This window comes from Arvicanthis niloticus, chromosome 1 (genome assembly GCF_011762505.2).
Source record: "Arvicanthis niloticus isolate mArvNil1 chromosome 1, mArvNil1.pat.X, whole genome shotgun sequence".
Taxonomy (NCBI): Eukaryota; Metazoa; Chordata; class Mammalia; order Rodentia; family Muridae; genus Arvicanthis; species Arvicanthis niloticus.
Window position 1 is genome coordinate 93,359,007 of NC_047658.1, and position 20,248 is coordinate 93,379,254.

Here is a 20,248-nt window from a genome sequence, read left to right on the forward strand (position 1 = left end):
GGGAGGACTTCACTTAGATATGTGCTCCTGGTCCATTATGTCTAATGGAGACCTCTGTTCTCTCTGTCTTCTTCCTCCCTCCTTTTTCTCTCCACATGGTCCCCACCTGTGATCCCCAGCCCACCTCAAACTCCACCTCTCTCTATTCTCCTCAGTAATTGGCTGTCTCCATTTTCATTGACCCAATTGTTTTAAGTTAGGGTGCAAGGTTGGCACAACAGAAGCTGGTGTGCTTGGGAATTCGCTCATCTTGGGGCAACCAGATCTTGGGGTACAGGATTTACCATCTGAATATATAGCAGCACCAGAACAACCCCCAAAAGAAGTAGGCACCCCACTCCTGTGGAGACCTTTCATCTTCTGAGGTTTGTTATGTTTTGGAAGCACCAACAATTTTTTTTTTAAAGAACAATATGATCGCCGGGTGGTGGTGGCGTACGCCTTTAATCCCAGCACTTGGGAGGCAGAGGCAGGCAGATTTCTGAGTTCGAGGCCAGCCTGGTCTACAAAGTGAGTTCCAGGACAGCCAGGGCTACACAGAGAAACCCTGTCTCAAAAAAACAAAAAAAAAAGAACAATATGATCACTACCATCACGCACCTGAAAGGCTTACACTTGTCTAATTAGCAAGAACACACACACACACACACGGTGCAAATGGTGGCTCTGTTCTCCAGATGATTACGGGCATCTCGAAGGGCATCTACTCAGGGACAGGATGCGGTTGGGAATGGGGTGTGCTCATAATGATGGCTGTTGAATCTATCGGCTCTCGGTCCTGCCAGAACAATGTCAACCTGTGTATGTGTAGCTGCCCACAGAGAGGTCTGTTTGTAGCTCTTCAGGCTCAGGCCAGCTTCCCTCTACAGCAGAAGGTAGACCAGCGCTGACCCTGAGTGGTGAGCAGAGGAAGCTATATTCCTATTAGGTCCCCACACTTCAAGGTCAAGGGCTGCAGGCATGACAACAGCCCCCAATGCTGCTGGGGAGGCATTGCCCTATCTGAACCACAGGTCTAGCTCAAAGGAGAGAATGGCCACCATCCATCTTGGAGTATGACAAATGGCTGAGATGCAGGGTTCAGCCTTTCCATGAGTTTAGGGCACAATCCTCTCTCTAGACTGGAGACAAAAAGGCAACGGTGTGTAGACAAGGGAAGGTAAAGACTTAGGCTCCTGTGCCTGAGTCTGAGGTCATACTCTGCCCCTAACCCAAGATCTAGGTTCAGTCACCCAAACAGGAGATAGACAGAGCTTCACAGCCACTAAGAATTAAAACCTATCGATTTTCCCCATTAGCTAAAGAACGCCATCAGAGTGCATTAAAAACAGGCAAAGCACAGCTTCATAAATAATTAACACCTGCAAATGACAACCTCATGGGACCTGGGGAGGGGGAAGGGACATCCAGAGTCCAGGGCCAATCTGACCCCTCTGACTCCCACCTCAGAGATTGTAACATGAGCTGTCTAGTCTCTCCCCCTCCACCCTGCCTCTTGTCCCTTCCTATTTCATGCCCCACCCCCCTTTTGCAGGGGCACCCTGTCAAGTCTGCATACCCAAGATTAACGCTTGAAGAGGGATGGGAACCCCCGAGTATCAAACCCTTAAGGAGATGCTACTCCTCCTTTCTGAACACCTTCTTTTCCTCTTCGGCTGTGCAGTGCAGGGAGTGGACCAGCTGGCCTCTAGGTCAGCCCATGGTTCTAGTCAGGGACAGTAATCTAAAACCACATATCGAATCTGCAGCAGAGCTTGTGGAGGACCTAGGGCCCCCAGATCATCTCCCCAGCTCAATCTTGAACTAGCAGAAAGAAGTATCTGCTTGGGACAGGCCAATTCCTGGAAGGTGCTCCATCCAGAAGAGTGAATGAGAGCAGGGCTGTCAGAGCAGACAACCCAGGAAGAGACCCTGTCCCCAGAGGCAGGTGTGCATTTCAGTGTGAGGGAAGCCTCCACAGGAGGATCATGAATTCAAGGCCAGCCTGGGCTACACAATGAGGTGTCAGAAGGAAAGAGAAAGAGAAGAAGGGGAAGAGAACTGGGGAGGATCAGTTAGGGTGAACGCCTTTTAGGCTAATCAACAAGAAAAGCCCCAAAGTTCCCATACACACATGCCAGGCTGGTGGAGCTGGATCCCAGCCCCAAGCTGCTGTCTGCCAGCATGTCCTTTGTACACTGCTCTGGAGCCGGCTCCAGTTTTTCTTGGCCTAGGAGGTCTAGACCTGTTCTTCCAGGCAGTGACACTCGGTTCGGTTCAGATGGTCCTTCCAGGCTTCTAACTCTCCACCTCCAAACTCCCCAGCTTCTCAGCCTCAAGCCAAATTCCCACTTCATCTTCCCCATCCACCCTCCCTCTTCTTCATCACCCCACAGTGAGCAGAGTGGCTCAGAACAAACACTTCCTATGCCTCTGACCATGTTTATCTCTTCCTGTTTTGCAAGGCTCTGTAAGATGCAGTCATACTCTCTGGTCTGCTGGTCTTGCCCTACCTCTTGATCCCGCAGGAAAGCTCTACTCCATACCGAAAAGCCAGCTTAAAGACCTTGCCTGCCTCTCACTCTCCCCAAATGCCAGCTAGTTCCTATGTTCCTGCTGGAAGGCTCTCCCCCTAAAGTCTAGGTCTTCAGTTGGTTCCTCCCTCTACTGTAGGAACTGACCATGTCACCTTGTTGGGAGTTTTTCCACAAACAGCTTTTCTAAGTATCTGCCTGTCCATCCCAGCCCCTCTCACATCTGCTTAATTCCTACCCTACCCCACCCCACCCTTTCCACAGCCTGAATTTCTTTATCCTTTGTTTCCTCTGCTCCCAGGGCCACTGGAATGGTTGCCTGTGTTGTCAATTTCTGCACAGGTAAGGGGGCTGAAAACCAGCCCAGGTCCCCACTGCAGGCAGGTGCTCTGGGGTCGCCTGGAGGAAGTACGCTTTCTAATTCGCTGGCCCCATATAGAGCAGCTGTAGGCTCCTCCTGTGGGGTACAAGCCCACCAAGGCAGGAGGAGCCTCTGCCTCTTTCTGACTGTGAGCTCTGCATCCCGCCCAGTGCCTGACAAATACACAATGATGCTAAGGAAACAGGTAAATAAGGGCCACTCTGGTATCTCCTCCCCCCCCGCCCACCCTCCCTGCCTCCCCCCAGCTGAGCATACTACTGAACAATGTCTGCCTTGTCCCTGGCTGCCATTCAAAGTGGTCATGCAATTGGACCCAGAGTCAGCAGTGCTGATTTCTGGGAATGTGGAGGGACTTGGTTACTTGACAGTGTAGGTGTGAACTGGACAGCTCCAGGGTGCTCCCTGGACCTCAGAGCTCTGAGTCCCACCCAGATCCTCCCTACCTGTGCATGGAGGGTCCAGGTGCCACAGGAAATCTGACCAAGCCCCAGGGACTGTGCGGCACAGGCTCCCAGGCAGGAGGTATTACGGAGTGTTTGCTGGCACACCAGGCTCCCAGCAGAGGCGTGGTCGTTGATTCCCTCACAGTGGCCAGCCGCAGCCTCCCAGCTCTGGCAGAGAAGGAGTTAACTTCCAGGCTTCTCAGCGTGAATGTGGAGCTATTAATACCCACAGCCCAGCCATCTACAGCCACCACAAGGCTGAGCCCCAGAGCTGAGGAGAGAGAGCAGGGAGCAGAGCAGCTTCCAGTCTGGCCAACCCGCCCCTGACTTCAAGGGTCAGAACTTTTCCTGGGGACGGTGTAGACACTGTGCCAGACTCACCTGACCCTTGTCTATCCTCCAGCTTCAGGTGTCAGTTGGCTCTCCTGCAGGTCACTGCATTACTTTCTCCAGCAGAAGACAAACTTTGTCAGCCACCTCTGTGCTGCTGGTCAACTAGGAGGAACAGACTTCTGGACAGACAGACAGAAGGCCAAATCAGCTGTCGGTCTGTGCTCACAGTCCTGCTCTGGCAGGCATCAGCAGAGAGAACAGCTAAGGTGCTGAGGACGACTCCAGAGGCAGCGATAGGACCTCTGCCCAGTACCGGCCATCTCTTGCGTCCAGGCAGCTGGTAGCTGCTGTTCAAGTGTGGATCCCGTGGCTGGAACTCCTGTGCCTCAGGACAGGAACCCCGAGAGAGCCACGGGCTCTTCCACCTACCGAGGCGACGGGTAACGTGGGCGTGAAGGCGCAGGTGGCCGGTAGGCAGGTCCGGGGTCCTGAGGCCGACAGGCTGCTGACCCTGGAGCACACTGGCTCAGAGAACCATGTCCTGGCTGGGGATGATGCTGTGGCAGCCACCAGCAGTCACCCTTGCCCTGTCCTGCAGCTGCCTCCTGCCTGGCCCCTGGGCTGTGGAGCTGACGATGTTCCAGCTTTCTGCTTGGTCTGCTTCCACAGAGAGGAGGACGAAGTGGAAGAAGTACCACTTCAGAGGTCAGTGCTGGGGTGGGCAGTGGGCTGGCGGGGCCACCGTGCAGCCCTCCACCAGGAACTTAGGGGCCTGACTTGGTAGCGATGTTTATGAGACCTGTCTGCTTACCACCCCCTCCACCTTCCCGAAGAACTCTCTGGCTGTCACCACAACCTCCCCACTCCTCCTACTCTGGCCCTAGATTGACTTGCCTGTCCCTTTACTCTTATTGTGGTTAAGTCTTGTCCCTACTTAGAGACCTTCATGGTTCCTCAGTTCCTAAAACAGAAAGTCAGCACTCAGTATTCAAGACCTGTATGATTGTGATTAATGCCACATTTCACTCTGTTCCCCAATATTACCAGGAATACCCTGGCTCCCCTCCACTCAGGCCCAGCTGAAATGCTTCTTCTTCCAGGAAGGCCTCCCAGAAGACATAGGCCCACTCTGATCCAAGAGCCCCTTGCCCTTCTAGCTTTGCACTGGCGTTTAACACATGCTCAGTCTTTGTTGAATTAATAAGTGAAAAATGTGTATGTGCGCATGTGCATGTGTGAGCACTCGTGTGTGGAAAGGAGGGGAGGGAGGAAAAGAGAAGGTGAAGGTTTCTGAGGTTGAGATTGTGTATTTGTGGGAGAATTGTGTGACTGCACACAGGTTTGTGGGAGCAGACTGAGTACCTTTGCGATGAAAGGGGCTAGCATGATGCCAGTGCCTAGACACTGACTGCTATGCCCCCCGACCCTCCGGGAAACCCTGTCTCCAACCAAGTGCATTACCCAAGCTGTGACCTCTGGTAGTGAATGTACTAGTCAACAGGGTCACCAGCCCAGCCTGCCCAAGCCAGTGCCACTGTAGGAAATGCAGACTCAGGACCAAGCTAGGGTCTTGTCCATGCCCATTAGAGAATAGGATGAGAAAATGTGGGCTCCTGCATCCTGGACCAGGTACCCCTCATGACTGTATTGGACCCCGCATCTGTAGTTTCTCTGCTAGGGGCCTCTGTGTTCTCATCTGTGAAGTGGGAGGATGCTTCCTACCCTGGTTGCCATCTGACCATGCAAGACAATGACTAGACACGTGCAGAGTGGCAGGCTTCAGCTGGGGCCTGGAATCTTGGCAAGGCACAACCCTGGTGAGGTCTGATAGCAGTAAGCTTGGGCAGAGATTTAGGGTACATTAGTGGGAGTGGGTACACAGCATCCATGGAGTCAGGAGCCAGGATGGACTGCTTACAGGGACCACAGTATATCCCACTAAATCTGTCTAGAAACACAGATGCCTCCCAGGGAGTTTGGGAGGCCCAAGAAGAGGTGGTGGGCTGTGGAGAGGCAAGGGTGGAGATTGGTGGTTTGGAAAAGTAACTGCAGGGATGGGTCGAGGATGGCTAAGACAGTAGTATCAGATCACATAGACCAGCACTTCTGAGTTGAGCATTTGAGCAGCCATGGGAGGGCTGGAGGCCAACAGGAGGATTAGGAGACTCAGTGAGACTAGATGGGAGACACTGTTCTTTATTCCACAGGACTCCACACCCCGGGGCAGCCACTCTTCATAGTAGAGGCTTGGAGTACTGGGTGAATGACTGAGGCAGCCAATGAAATGTCACGGGAAACTGGGCCTTGGCATCATCTGTGGTGACTGTCTCTCTGTCTCCTCTGTGTCTGTCTAACTCCGTATCTGTCTCTGTTTGGGTCTGTCTCTCTCTGTGTGTCTCTGTCTATCTCTGTATCTATCTCTGTCTCTCTGTATCTGTCTGCCTCTCTCTCTCTCTCTCTCTCTCTCTCTCTCTACCTCTGAGTGTCTCTGTATATCTCTCTGTGTGTATCTGTCTTTTTGTCTGTCTTTCCCTATCTCTCTCTGTGTCTCTGTCTTTCTCTGTATCTGTTTGTCTCTGTCTATCTGTCTCTCTGTGTGTGTACCTCTGTGTATCTCTGTCTCTCTGTGTGTCTCTGTCTGTCTGCCTGTTTCTCCCTGTCTCTCTCTGTCTTTGTCTTTCTCTGTAATTGCTGTCTCTGTCTTTGTCTCTCTCTCTGTGTGTGTGTACCTGTGTCTGTTTGTTTCTCTGTGTGTCTCTGTCTGTCTCTCTGTGTGTCTATTTCTTTGACTCTCTGTCTCTCTGTCTCTCTCTCTCCCTCTCTCTCTCCCTCTCCCTCTCTCTTACTCAGAGGGGATGAAACCCAGGGCCTTGCACATTTATGTTAATGTGCAAGGTTAATTCTAGGTTAATTCTCAGCCTTGAGCTGACTGTCAACAACACACAGCCAAGCCCTGCCCTGATGTCCCCTGGCTTCAGGTCTTGAAGCAATGCATATATAATCAATCCCTATCCGTGAGTGACTCAGGAAGGCCCAGGACACGCCTGAAGCATTAGGGCCTGGATCTTCTGCCCTTTCTCCCTCATCTTTCTTCCATTCCTGCTGCAGCTTTGGGGATTCCTGTGTGGCAGAGGTCCTTCTCTGTCTTACTCTGGGATGTGATTGCCTATGTTTGTAGGGGCTGCTATACTTTCTAACTGATGGACTCTGGCTCTTTAAGGCCTAGGGAGGGGACACTGCCAGGCTGGGCAGAGATGGTGACCACAGGTGCCAGGTGGTGAAGCTAAAAATACTGAGTGATGTGGACAGCCAGGCTGTGGGAGCCTGGCAGAGCTGGCTGGGAGGGCTGAGAGTCTAAGTGAGGTCACCTTGGACTTAGAGTGTGGTGCACCCAAACCCCTCACCATCTCTCCTAGCCTTTCTCTGGCACCAGGGCTTTTCTGGAACATCCAACTTCCATCTTTAAAGGTCATGGGCCAGTCTGGTTCTGCCACAGCCCTCTTCTGTGTAAGCCTGAGGTCTCTTTGGATCTCCTCTCAGGCAAAATTAGAGACAGAGAGGCTGTACAGGGCATAGGCAACCTGCTCGTTCATTTTTAGGTTGAAACTTCCTGAAGCCTCCTGGGACTGGATGTTGAAGCCACAGAGATGAGAAGGATCCAGGCACACCTCCTTAATGGGGCTCACTGCCTTGTGGGAACAAATGGTGGCTGTGTGAACATGCACCTCCATGAGCTGTAATGAGAGTGTAAGCTTCGTGGCCCTGGATTCCGCTGTGGGTTGATGCACTCTGTGCCACATGTCAGTGACAGTGTCACTAACCACCTGCTCACGCTCTCTCCATGTGTTAATTAGGGTGAGGCAGCTGTTTTGCCCATGAGCCTGGAACATAGGATTCCATTCTTTACAGTTGATATCTACGTAATGGAGTCTAGTGAGAGAGGCTCCGCTCCAAGCAGTCTCTCACTGACCCTGGATCCTTCCATTATGGGACAGGCATCTCTCAGAACCTCAGAACCCACTGCTAGAAACTACATTCCACTGATAGAGAAAGAAGAAAGAGTAGAGGAGCCAGGTGTGGTTCATGTCTGTGAGTCCAACATTCACAAGTCTGAGGCAGAAGGATTGTGGGTTCAAGGCCAGCCTATGTTATATTGCATCTCAAAATGAATACATTAAATTTAAAATGTCAGCCAAGGTTTTTGTGAGTCAGAACTGGAGACAGCTTCTTTTACTTATCTGCATGCATTGGCTATAACTGCAAGGGGAGCTGGGAGAGGCAGTCAGTGCAGCAGCCTCACTGGGACATGAACATGGAGTAGTTTGGTGTATGAAGACAAGCCACCTTTGGTGCCAGTTGTGCTCATTCATTCACTCAGCAAAGTGGCTTGGTATCTTTCATGGGTGAGAGTGAGAAACCACAGGAGAAACACCAGCTCTGCAGTCCTAGAGCTCAGGGCTAATGAGGAATAGGTGATATTTAAGTAAACTTATAACGTGATCATCAGGTTCAAACCCATGGGGGAAGACACACAGGAAACACACTTTTTGTAACTGAGAAGCTGGCATCCCAGACCTGGAAGAGGAAGGGGAGTAGCCATCCGTGCAGACAGAACAGAGATGCAAAGGGCCAGAGGACACTGGTATGCAGCAAGTGCTCACTCTGGTAGGCCAGTGTGGACACGCAGGAGAACTGTGGGACAGCGACAAGAGTGAAATTGGGACAGACCAGATCAATTAGTCCTTGATAGCCCTGCTGAGAATGGATTTTACACTGGGTGGAATAGGGAAGGTTTTGGAAGCTTTTAAGTGGAGAAACGGTAAAATCCGGTTGACATTTTAAAAGATCCCTGGGGCTGCTCTGGGCAAATCAAGGGCTGCTGGGACAGCATGGATAGAGGACACCAGTGCTGAGATCATGGAGGACTGTGCAAGATGGGTGACGTGTGGGCCCACCAGGGTCAAGGGAAGACAATGGCTGCTAGTTCGTTTTGAAGATGGCTTGTCCCAAGAATTCACACAGTTCAGTCTCCAAAGACTTATGTCAATAAATATCAAAAGATAGAAAATTAATGTGGTTGTGGTATTAGAGATGAGGTAGTGATTGCAATGGATTAGCTCATCGGAGTGAGAGCTCCCGTGACTGTTGTGGTGGCTTTGTAAGCAGAGGGAGTGGAGGCTATCCAGGCGTTTGTGTACTCCTGCGATGATATAACAACATACCTGCCAACACCTTCCTGCTCCCCACAGAGGCTGTGCAATGCTACATGAATTTCCAGGCTGAAACCCTATGCACAGACTCTTTTAGAGAATATTTTAATTTATGTGTATATGTCTGTATAAGTGTACGCCATGTATGTGTGGGTACCCTTTGAGGTCAGCTGGAGTTATAGAATTATAGGCAGTTGTGGGCCACAGGACATGGGTATTGGGAACTAAACTAGGGTTCACTAAGCCATCTCTCCAGCCCAACCTCTTTTTACATATGTAGATATAGATATATAGATATAAATAATTTCTGGGTCAGCCGGTATGAAGTATACTTGGGATTAATTCTATTTTATTTTTTCAATTATTTATTTCTGAGGGGGGAAGCACAAAGTACCATGATGAGTGTGGAGATCGGAGAACAACATCGAAGTGTAAGTTCTCTCCTTCCAACATGTAGATCCTGGGAATCAAACTTGGGTCATCGAGTTTAGCAGCAAGTCCCTTTACCCACTGAGCCAACTCACTGACTTCTGGCAAACTTTTCCTTTTCTTTCTTTCCTTCCTCCTTCTTTTTTTTTTTTTTTTTTTAAGGATGAGTTTATTTAGAACATTTCAAAGAAAGCAGTGGGCAGGGCAGGACAGACTTGTCTGCAAATTTTTTTAAATTTCAGATCTTGCAAGTACACCAAGGGTCCATGCGCTAAAGGCTTGGTCCCTAGGGTGACATTACTGGGAAGTGGTGGAGTCATTAAGAGGTGGGGCCTGGTGTGAAGAAGTCAGGCCTTCGTGGGACAGGCTCTTGCAGGGAAGGCTGTGGCAACCCTAGTGTTCTCTCTCTTTCCCTCTGCCCATCACAGCACACATCAGCAGGAAAGCACTCGCTGGAAAAGGCAGCATGGGGTGCGGGGGCTGATTCAATGGACTAAGGAAGTTATCCCTCACAGAGCCCCGAAAGCACAGTTAACTCTTCAGATGATGACTTGGTTAGAAGGGAGGACACTGCTTGGGAGTACAGCAGGGCTGCTTAAGAATCCCCCAGCTCAGTAGGGTGTGATGACGCATGCCTTTAATGCCAGCACTCGGGAGTCAGAGGCAAGCGGATCTCTGTGATTTTGAGGTCAGTCTGGTTTACAGAAAGGGTTCTAGGACAGCCGTGGCTACATGGATAAACAATATATATAAATAAAGAGGCCCAGCCCAAACTTTTTATGTAGAACCTCTTTCACCCAGCAACTCTTTCCCTGCAAGCACTGGGTTTCTCAACTGCTTGCAAATTTTATAAATTTCACTTTTTAAAAATTGGGTGCATGGTTTACTCACAGTGAATGCAAAGTTTGTAAACAATGAACATAAGAAGTTCTGACATTTGTATACATCGGGATAACCCAAGCCTCCATCCAGGCAAAGGACACTTTTGTCTTCCCCAAAAGTTCTCTTGCTATTGAGTCAATACTCTCTCCCTCTCCTCCCCCTCCCCCCACGGCTGGGGGCACTACTACAGTTTGTATTGGCCACACACACACACACACACACACACACACACATGGCTGGGGGCACTACTACAGTTTGTATTGGCCTTTGAAAGCTCCTACGAATTAGCAGGAAAACAGGGAACCACTTTTGAGAAAATCCTGAATCTAAGCAGAACCCAAGCAAGCAAGAAAACGGGGTACACAAGGAAACAAAACTTTCAAACAAGATCGAGGCTCTGTGTTCAGAGACTAAAAGAATACATTGTAACTATTAAAGATACTGAGGGTGTCTCCAGAAACAAAGGCAACAAAAGTTAGGGCTGGAATCTAGGAAGACCTAGTTTCAAAAGAACAGTATATAAGGGTATTTCATAAATATATCACTAATGTACTGGCTGGTTTCCTGCATCAATTTGACACAAGTTAGAGTCATCCAAGAAGAAGGAGCCTCCTCTGTGGAATTGCCTCCTTGAGATGCAGCTGTAGAGAATTTTCTCAATTAGTGATCAATGGGGAGGGCCCAGCCCACTGTAGGTGGTGCCATCTCTGGGCTGGTAATCCTGGGTTCTATAAGAAAGCAGGCCAAGCAAGTCATGTGAGGTAAGCCAGTCAGCAGCACCCCTCCAAGGCCTCTGCATCAGCTCCTGCTCCCAGGTTCCTGCTGTTTGAGTTCCTGCCCTGACTTCCTTCCATGTTGGACTGTGGAAGTGTATACCAAATGAATCCTTTCCTCCCCAACTGGCTTGCTTGCTTTCTTTCTTTCTTTCTTTCTTTCTTTTTTTCTTTCTTTCTTTCTTTTTTTTTCTTTGTCCTGGAACTCACTCTGTAGACCAGGCTGGCCTCGAACTCAGAAATCCGCCTGCCTCTGCCTCCCGAGTGCTAGGATTAAAGGCGTGCCCACTGCCCGGCCCCAACTGGCTTTCTGATCATGGTGTTTTGTCTCATCAATAGAAACCCAGACTAAGACATATGACATCTCAATATGCAGCTCAGGCTGTCCTGGAACCTGCCATCTTCCTGCCCCCATCTCCTCAGCACCAGGCCTGTGCCACCATGCCTTGCTTTATTTTTGTAAGTAGAGGTAACAGAAGGAACAAACGAGAGTAGAAGGCTAATAGGGAGACACCCCAGAGCCTAGGAGGACAGACCTGGAAAAGAGAGGTGGGGGCTCGGCAGAAGGGAGTTAAAACCAGATCCCTCCATTCTCCCCTGGCGATGCTCATGGGAAGGGCGCTCTTCTGTGCACAGTGATTGAGAGAAGGCTAAATCCTTGGGGAGAGCTAGCTGGGTTATTTCTTACTTTTACTTATTTGTGCGTGTGCATACATGTGCATGTGCATGTGCGTGCGTGCGTGCATGCACGCGCGCGGGTGAACTCACAAGTGCCATGGAGGTCAGAAGGGAGTCTAAGCCCTGGGAGCTTGAGTTGTAGGCATCTGTGGGCTGCCTGATGTAGGCGCTGGCGTCTGAACTCTAGTGCTCTTAATCTCTGAGCCATCTCTCTAGCCCTGGATTTAAAATATATATATATATCTTATTTCAAAGTGTGTGTGTGTGCACATGCGCCTATGATGTGCATATGAGTACCAGTGTTCAAGGAGGGTCAGAGTGCCAGATCTTCCTGCAACTGGAGTTGCATTTCATGTGGGTACTAGGACCCACACTCAGGCCTCTGCAATAGTAGTACATGCTCTTTACTCCTGGGTCATATCCTCAGCCTCAGCTTTGGAGAGAGAGAAAGAGAGAGAGATTGTATTGCATATATTACTTATACAAAATAATAGTTCCATCATGATATCTTCATACATGTGTATCGTATACTTTGATTATATTCACATGCTCTACAACCCTCTCTCACCTCTCCTACTGGTCCCCCTTTTCCTAAATAGACTCCTTTCTTTCATGTCCTTTAAAAAGTGTAGATTCAATATATGTAAGAGGGCAGGTGACACTTGCCTTCTGAGCCTGGCTAATTTCTCTAAGCATAACAATCTCTGGCTCCATCCATTTTTCTAGAAGTGACAGCATTTCATTTTTTATGGCTTAATAATACTCCACTGTGTGCAGGGACTGTCTTAGTTAAGGTTTCCATTGCTGTGAAGAGATATCATGACCATGGTAACTCTTATAAAGGAAAACATTTAACTGGGGCTGGCTTACAGTTTCAGAAGTCTAGTCCATTATTGTCATGGTGGGAAGCATGGTAGCCCGAAAACAGACATGGTGCCGGAGTTCTACATCTTGATCCAAAGGCAGCCAGAAGGAGACTAAGTGTCTTTAAAGCCTAAAGACTAAGTGACTTTAAAGCCCGCCTCCACAGTGACACACTTCCTCCAACCGGGCCACACCTCCTAATAGTGCCACTCCCTATGGCCAAGCATTCAACATGTGAAATCTACAGGGGCCATACCTATTCAGACCACCACAGAGTTTTATTTTCTTCTTTCTCTCTGTATGTTTCCGTCTCTCTGTCTCTGTCTCTCTGTCTGTCTCTGTCTCTGTCTCTGTCTCTGTCTCTGTCTCTCTCTCTCTCTCTCTCTCTCTCTCTCTCTCTCTCTCTCTGCATTAGTGGCTCATCTAATGTGTAAATGTGGAGTGTGGAGGCTAGGGGCTAACACTGGGTGTCTTCATTTTACTTATTGAGACAGGGTCTCTCGCTGAACTTACAGCTAACCATTTCTGGTAGACAAGCTTGCCAGGAAGCACCCCCTACCCTGCCACTATCTGTCCCCTTTTTTCTCCGTCCTGAGATCTGGGGTTATCAGCATGGGCTGCCACATCTGGCGTTTACATGGCACTGGAGATCCAAACTCAGGCCCCCAGGCTTACACAGTGAGCACTTCACCCACCAAGTCATCTCCCTAGCCTTCCATGTTTCCTTTTCCTAGTTTATTGTTATTGTTGTTGCTTAGTTAGTATGCAGAGTAATGGATTTCACTGTAACATCTTCACATATATACATTTTACCTTTGTGATATGTATGTAATTTACCTTCTGCCTGTCACTCTGTTGATGAGCATCCTGACTGGTCCCCTGTCTTAGCTGTTGTCTGTGATGCAGTGATACACAAGGGTATGAAGGTGTCTCTGTGTTGTGATGACTTAGGTCCCTTTGCTGTTTCATGTCCTAACTCTGTTTCCAGGTTTTGACGGACCTCCATACTGATTTTCAGGGTGGCTGCTGGGTTCATGGCTTGGTAGGAAGAGTCAGTGTGGTGACTCAGATCCCTGTGGATCACACCTTGAGGAGAGAAGAGAAGTTGGCAAGAGTCTTCCATGCCTTACTGTGTAGTGTTGGGTCTATGGGAGCCACATGGACATCACCTGAAGCTAGCTTGAAGTGCAGGGTGTCTAGCTTCACTGAGATCCTTCCGAGACTCATGCATAGCAGAGGAAATCCTGGGTAGCAATGTTCAGAGGGAGCAGGAAAGAGGGGGACCTGTGGAGCAACAATGAGTTTTTCATTCTAGCCATGATTCTGGAGGTTAAGGGGCATGACTGTTGGGATGTGGCTGTTCCTGGTGGAGCCACTTGCTTAATGCAGTAAGAGGGTCGGTGATTGTAACATGCCCAGTGCAAGAGGTGGGTGAGCAAGTGGGCACATTCCAGGAATCAGTGTAGTGATGGAGAGTAGAGCCCAGGCAGGATGAGTGGTGGCTGCCAGGCTGCCAGGCAGTGAGACTGTGAGATGGTACTGGGTGGCTGTCACCCATGAGGTCAAAGGGCTGTCACATGCAGGAACTGGACAAACAATGAGGTGGCTAGAGGGCATAAGCGGTGAGGGAAGGACTGACTTAGAGATTAGAGTAAGGTAATTGATCGGTGAGTTCTCATGAGGTCTGGGGTTTGTACCTGGGGACACGGTCCAGAGGGGCAGAGTGGGTTAGAGGTGACATTAGGACATTCAGATAATGAGAGGACAGCACTCTGTTATCTGTTCTCTAAACTCTGTCCCTCACAAGTCTTTTGTTCTGGGGCATGACCTGACCTGGGACATCTGAAGCCTCCTAGTATACAGCAGAGCTTCAGGACCACAGTGTGGACAGAGACCAAGTTCCTGACAGAGAGGGGAAAAGACACACAGGGGAACAAGATGCACTGGGACTGGCACATCCAGGAAGGAGGCTTTGAGTGGACCAGAGGGACCAGTGGGCCCAGACTTAAATTCCTGGGCGATGGGGAGCAAATGATAGAAATGTGCTCTTCTTTTCCAGAAAGGAATAGTGCATTGGGGTCGGAGGTAGGGCTGCTTCGGTGGTCCTTTGGCCTGTCCTGCACTGTAGACTTTTGGCCACTAGAGGGAGCTCTGTGCTCATATTTCCAGGGATTGTCCCTGCTCTTTTTCTAATGACTGTCTGGACAGGTTCAGAGTTTGAAACCGCATACTCTAGGTCCACTATGTCTGGGTTATCCAGAGTAACGTAAACATTCTGTGTTGTGGTTTCAACAGCCAAAAAATGAACATAGAAAGGTGTTTGTAGTGATGCATGCCTATTATCCCAGCTCTGGGGGCTACATTAGAATAGTGACTTTGAGCCCAGCCTGAGTTACTACAGGACTTACACACTGAGTTCAAGGGCAGCCTGGTTTATACAGACAGACCCTGATTCAAAGGAGAAAATTATAAAAATAAGTAGATAAATAAATAGATGAGCCAACACTTAAAACCCAGGACATTCTGTCCTTAGATCAAAATTTTTAACATCTTTGGAAAGCTGGAGGCACTGGGAACCTGAGTCTACATTCCCACATGGCTAACTGGGCACAGCCACATGGAGATGAGCCTCAAGCATGGGTCAGCGGCTCTTTTACAGATCCTGCCTTCTGTCTCTGTCAGCACCACAACCAGCCGTGTAACGGATGTTCCACAGGAGGCAGGAACGTAGTGTGGCTCAGTAGAACGAAGTCGCCAGCGTTGGTTCAAACATTTAAACATGGCACAATTTAGTGAAAATTTCCCAGCGATAACTCAATCTTGCACACACAATAAGGCTTAAGACATGGCTACATTGAAGCCTCTGTAAGGTACTAGTGGCATCTTTCATAAAGATGGGTTCTACAGATGGATTCCATGTGACACCTTCCATAAAGATAGGTTCTGCACATTGGCAAGTTCCTGATGAGGGTCTAGGGGAGGAGGATGTGGTCTCAGCCACACAGATATCTCGAAAGTCACCAGGCTGTTAATCATGTCCGCTCCCAGCATTCTGGGTGGAAAACAGATTATACACCCCTCCCTTTTGAAGAGACAACCCTGTGTGTTTAACATTCCTGGGTTCCCTATGCTTCTCTGTGAGCGCAAGGACCTCTGTACTTCCCACGCCCAGGCTTTCCATTCACACAGAGGTGGGATGCATGACTTCTTGGCCACTCTACTCCCACATGCCTGCCTCAGGCCAATGCTGCCCCGCTCGTCTGAGGCAGGCAGCTTTCTGGCTGGTGCTTCTGAGTTCTCTTCCCCCATAGTCTGTTCTCCCCACATACTCCAACTTTCTCCCTATACACCCCAAGTCCTTCAGCAGTTCTCCTCCATCAGAGTTAAAGCCAACGGCTTCCAGTGGCTCTGTCACCTCTTACTGTCCCTGCTGCCCCAGTCTCAGCACTAAATCACTGCCAAGAGCCCCAGGCACACTGATAGCAGTACCTTCACACTAGCTGTTTCCTTGGCCCGGCTCCCCTGTCTGCATGTCCCCTCCCTCACCCCATTCAAGTCTCTGCTCATAGACCACCATTTCTGCGAGGACTTCCCAGCATGCTGTGCGCCCTTTTCCTACCTTATCTCTCTTTTCCACTTTAATGCCTTGGCCTGTATCATTTACTTCTGTGTCCTATTTGTCACTGTCTCTCTTTACTAGAGCAGAAGCTCTGCAAAGGCAGGGACTTTTCTGTGTTGTTAGTTGCACACAGTGCTTAGCACCAAGTGGGAGGACTTAATAAATATTTGGGGGTACACTGTAGCTCAGGGGTAGTTTGCCTGGCATGTCAGAGACCCTGAATTTGATTCCCAGAACTGCAAAAGAAAATAAAAGATAGCCGGGCGGTGGTGGCGCACGCCTTTAATCCCAGCACTTGGGAGGCAGAGGCAGGCTGATTTCTAAGTTCGAGGCCAGCCTGGTCTACAGAGTGAGTTCCAGGACAGCCAGGGCTATACAGAGAAACCCTGTCTCAAAAAACCAAAACAAACAAACAAACAAACAAACAAAAACAAAAGAAACAAAAGATAAAGGTATTTGCCTGGCTGCATGTGGTGGTGTAGATCTTTAATCCCAGCACTTGGGAGGCAGAGGCAGGCAGGACTCTGTGAGTTCAAGGCTAGCCTGGTCTACAGAGTGAGTTCTAGGCCAGTGAGACCCTATGTCAACAACAACAACAAATAAACAAATAAACAAAGGAATTATTTGCCTGTTGAGTGGGTGGATGAATGTGTTCAGTGAAGGCATTTTTTGTACTAAGTGATCCAACCAGGCCTGAGTGGGATGGTGTGGGATGCTGCTGGCCTGTTAGCACAGAAGCACAGAGCCTGCCTTTGGGGCTGAGCACCCTGGGGTTGGTGTCTTGAAGCTCTCCATCTGTTTGTCTTTGACTCTGTGACTGAAGGCTGAGAGACCCTTCCACTGGGGACTGGATTTGGATGGATCACTGTCAGGATGGCCCTGGGCAACTGTCCTGCACATGTCTTCACACGCAGGGGAGTATGGTATTAAACAGAAGTGAAAGCCACAGGGGAAAGATCCTAGGAGAAAGAGAGCCTTGTGCCGTGCATGCATTCTGAGCATGGCAGCACAGGTCAGCCTCCTGGGCCCCAGGGTCTATAACTAGCATGAACAGGTGCATTGTGGGGGTTAGACTTTTTGTCCACTGGAGCTGTCAGTACTGGAGTAATTTTGGGCCCCACATTAGAGAGAACCAGGCCAAGCAAGAGAAAGGCCCCAGGTTCCTGAGACAAGAGTCTTGAGGTGACTCGCATCTGGCTTTGTCCCTGGTAGCTTAAGCAGCAGGCTGAGAACTGGCTGGTGCAGGCCTCTGGATTCCTCTCTGGGCCTCTGTTGTGACATCTGTGAACTAGGCAAGAAGCTGTTGCACACGGACCCACAGAGGTGTGAGGGGCATTCAGTGGTTGGCAGCCACGATCCTTGTCCATCACAGGGAGTGTGGCCCTGGCCCATGATGGATAGTGTTTGTGGCTATTCTTAAAAGTCCAGACGTCTAGGCTTTATTTATATTCTTACTCTTTGAAATGTTTGAATGAGGGGGTCTACCTCTTACTTCCGAAGGATGGGTGACAAGGGACCCGATAGAGTTCAGTAGTGACTTTAGGACCTTAGTGACCAAAATAGTGATGGCTGCATTGAGGGTTGCAGACACTGCCTGTAGCTTCGGACCATACTTGGGGGAAGTTGCAGGTGTGGTCATGTCCTTAGATCTGGTGGTAGCTATAGACCTTGAGAGCAGCCTGGTGACACTTGAGAGGGGCCTGTGTCTCATTCCCCATCCTCCATTCTGGCTAACCCTGCATATCTCCCCAGCCACTAGAATCCAAGCCATCCTCTAGGACCCACTTAATTAGCAGAGCTTATTAACTCCCACAAGACTTCTCCTCCCCTCCTAATTAACTCGCTTAATTAGGGCTTGCAGGCTCAGCTCCACCCAGCCCCCTCCAGCTCCCACCCCTGCCTGTCTCTCTTCCAGGCCCTGTCTCAGCCAAGCCCCTAACAGGCTGGGAATGCTGCAGGTGTTACCTGAACACCTTCAGCATCCAGGATTTCCCTTCATGTCCTACTCCCTGCCACAGGACACCAGGACTCTGTTTTTTGTAGCAGCAGCACAAGGCAGAGATGAAAACAGGTCAGGGCAACGGATGGAATGAGAGGAAAATGGGAAGAGATGAGCCTGAGCCTGTGTCAAGGAGGACTGGGGGTAGCTGGGCTGCAGAACAGAAAACATCAGAGTCTGGACCATAGAGGCAATATGGGTTTGCGTCCCAGGCTGTACGAAAGCCTCTCCTCTATCTGTGCCCTGATAGAGAGGACAGCTCCTAGGAGGCTGGCTGGGTAGAAAGGAGCTACACACACAACATGTCCTGTCCCAAATCTGAGTTTGTTAAATACGCAGACTGCCTTGTAAAGAGGTTAGGGGTGGAAATTTGAGAAATTGAAGAAAGGGTGGAGACAGTCAGGGAGAGTATCATGTCAGGCCCTACGGTCTGGAGTAAGCCAGGAGCGTGTTGTGCCTGGGAGAGAAGAAAGGGTATGCAGCGTGTTGTGTATGGGAGAGAAGAAAGGGTATGGGGATGGTGGCACATACCTGTGACCCCAACACTATGGCAGCTGAGGCATGGAGATCAAATTTGAACTTGCCTGGACTACATTGTGAGGCTCTGCCTCAAATGCAAGGATAGAGAATGGGTAAGTGGTGTTCACCTGAGTCAGATGAGTGACTGTTTAATTCACTCCCAGAATCTAACCATTTTAGAAAACCCACATTCATCCAGGTCATGCACACTTTTACTCCCAGCACTCGGGAGGCAGGGCAGTCAGATTTCTGAGATCAAGGCCAGCCTGGTCTACAGAGTGAATTCCAGGACACTTAGGGATACACAGAAAAACCTTGTTTCAGAAGACAGAGAAGGAGGAGGAGAGGAGAAGGAAGAAGAAGGAGAAGGAATGGAGGAAGAAGAGGAGGAGGAGGAAGAGGAAGAGAAAGAAGGAGGAGGAGGAAGAGGAAGAAGAGGAAGGAGAAGGAGGAGGAGGAAGAGGAGGAGAAGGAGGAGAAATGGAGGAAGAAGAGGAGAAGGAGGAGGAGAAGGAGAAGGAGAAGGAGAAGGAGAAGGAGAAGGAGAAGGAGAAGGAGAAGGAGAAGGAGAAGGAGAAGGAGAAGGAGAAGGAGAAGGCGGCCAGGCAGTAGTGGCGCTCGCCTTTAATCCCAGCACTTGGGAGGCAGAGGCAGGCGGATTTCTGAGTTCGAGGCCAGCCTGGTCTACAGAGTGAGTTCCAGGACAGCCAGGACTACACAGAGAAACCCTGTCTCAAAACAAAAAAGAAGAAGAAGAAGAAGGAGGAGGAGGAGGAGGAGGAGGAGGAGGAGGAGGAGGAGGAGGAGGAGGAGGAGGAGGAGGAGCAAGCAAGTAAGAAAGAAAGAAACCCATGGTACGGAAAGAGCTTGGGTTTGTAAGAAACAGAGATCCAAGTCTCTTTGATTTAAACTCAAAGGTGAGGGGCCTGGAGATATGGCTTGATGGTTAAGAACACTGGCTGCTCTTCCAGAGGACCCAGGTTCAGATCCTAGCACCTACAGGGCAGTTCACAGTTGTCTCTAATTCTAGTTCCAGGTGATCTGACACCCTCACACAGACATACATGGAGGCAGAACACCAATGTAAATAAAATAATAATAAAAGAATAAACTCAAAAGGGACTTTTCTGGGCCACAGAACTAAAAGGTCCAAGTCTTCAGGCACACAGGGATGGCAAGGGGTTCAGATAATGATGAGATTTGTCTCTGCTCTGCTGGTGTCCTCCTCTGGAGGGCTCTCCCTGGTGGGACAACTCAGGCCTTTCATTGTGGTCTCAGAAAGGACCCCTGTAGCCAGGAAAAGGTGTTACACACTGATGGGTGGGCCTGAATCACAAGACCAGCCCAGGAGTCAGACACCATCATCATCAGATCCCCTGAGTAAGGGAAGGTAGGTTCCTAAAGGGAAGCAGGGGCTCTGGGAGCAGAACGTGTAGACAGATGCTAGGTAACAGAGTCTGCGCTGCTTGGACTGCGTGGGCATCGTGCCAAGCTCAGGAAAGTTCCAAATGCAGGCATGTGAGGCAGTCCCTGCCAGGCCCCACCCAGATGTCCTTGGCCTCATTCCCAGCTTTCTGCATCTTCATCTTTCTTCCTGAAGGCTT

At 49.7% G+C, this 20,248-nt stretch overlaps 1 protein-coding gene across 1 annotated transcript in view; it reads left to right on the forward strand.

Annotated features, from left to right (window-relative positions):
- Positions 1-3,621: 3,621 nt before the first annotated feature.
- Sbk1 (SH3 domain binding kinase 1) overlaps positions 3,622-20,248 on the forward strand; it is a 45,522-nt gene continuing 28,895 nt past the window's right edge. The window contains exon 1 of the mRNA XM_034502455.2: positions 3,622-4,376. The gene's annotated coding sequence lies outside the window, so the exon portion shown is untranslated. The remainder of the gene's footprint in view (positions 4,377-20,248) is intronic.